Raw genomic sequence first — 1,870 nt, 5'->3', positions numbered from 1 at the left:
GTCGAAATGACCAATTCCCGCAGCCTCCCGTGTCATTGCATTGCTTCCGGTTAAAGAAGTTATTCGGATGCATGCTGTGCTCGATGGCTTGGCACCACACGTTGTCAATCATGCAGACATACTGCATGACTAGTGCCTTACGCTGCTTGTGTCCCATGCTAGGACCCACGCCCTTGAGATTTTTCCGTGCTCTTTTGCTCAGAAGTCCTTTCACAAGTCTTATTAGTGATGTGCTCAACACGATGACAAATGCCACTGCAAACGTTGCCGCTATGGGTTCAGGCCCCAGTCAACTTATCTTCTGGGGTTCGAGTAAGCGTTAACAGTAAGAACAAGCGAATGCTAACGCAATAACAATGTGATTTGTTCTTTGTGGTGGGTCGTTTAGAAACAGCGCAAGTTCTAATCCATCTACATGTGTCAAGAGTACAGCATTACAGCATACACGTAGCTCTATGAAGTGGCCCCGTCGAGTCTGTTAGCAGCGACACTTGGTGAACAGTCTTCAATGAAGACTTTTCACGAAGTGTCGCTACGAAGACGGGCTCGCCGGCCTTGTACTACAAATACGCCAACTTGAACCACGACGATGCACATGACGCGGAAGAAAGGTGGTCTGTCGTGCTTCGTGCGTTGGACTCCCACTGGATCGAGTGCGAGAACGTGTATCACTTGTACCGGGCATTCCTCACAGGCTTCATCTGCGACACTGAACGCCTGTGTCAGGTCTAGCTATCAAGGATAATTGTTGATTCTGTATTTTGAAGGCAGCAACCGCGTGCTGCCCGAATACTGCGCTTAGAGTCAGTACCACCGAACCCTGCCGACTGGTGCTGCAAGGAAGATGTTGGCCAGCACAACCATCCCCTCACGAAGGTGGCGGCTGAACCAAAAGCGACCTGTGAGGACAAAGATGATTGTCCTCACAACTGGCCAATTCTGATGATTGTTAATCAAGTTTTGCAGTATCTTGAATTAGGTTTTACAGGTATACTTCCGGTTTTGGCAGACACACCTAAGGGTGATGATAAGGATGAGTTGCGAAACCTCTCTAATGTACGGATACTAGTCTCATACAAAGATCAAGATATATCTCAATGGCCATTCCTGTGGCCAAATTCAATTTGCCCAAGCAAAATACCGCTTGGTTAAATGTCTATTTCTTGACCAATTCGTCGCCAAATTTAAATCTGAGACGTAGAATTTCTTCACAATGTTAAGATCTCTCGATTTTACGTCTCTATTTGCTAAACTTTAGAAATAGCAGCAAGAAATTTTGTAAAAAGTTGGTAGTTTACTGTTAGAGCATCTCCACCGCATCCCAACTCGCCATCCCTAAAAATTATTACTACAGTTGTACCTCGTAGTTACGGATACTACGCAGATTTTGGGGACTTATCCGGGTGATTTTGTCCCCATTTGCCTCGGACATCCCAAAAAGTGCAAATTATTGACTTATTTATGGAATTCCTAGGGAGATTGCCTACGAGATTTCATATTTAACCAATGAAAACACTCGTGTACAGTGATTGGATAATTCAATCACAAATCCGTCCTCATCACGAAACACTATTGAGGATACCAGTAGTCCTTGGCAATGCAGGCTGCATGATACGAGTGCAATTATGCGTCGATGGAATATCATAGTCATGTACTACGGTAGTAGTTTCGACATCAACGTTGACTGTAGTAAGCATCCATTCCGTCACCACGACCTTGCCCGCTTGAAAGGCATCAGCTACCGTCGGACGACTCCAACGTGCCTCTGCATGGAGTAATGTAATGCCACACATACTACATACTAGTACGTCAAGGTCCTCAAAGGTAAACATCCAACCACGTGATATTAACGACACTCCTGAAGTAGATT

Source organism: Aphanomyces astaci (assembly GCF_000520075.1).
Source record: "Aphanomyces astaci strain APO3 unplaced genomic scaffold supercont1.60, whole genome shotgun sequence".
Classification (NCBI taxonomy): Eukaryota; Oomycota; class Saprolegniomycetes; order Saprolegniales; family Verrucalvaceae; genus Aphanomyces; species Aphanomyces astaci.
This window is presented reverse-complemented; position numbering follows the sequence as displayed.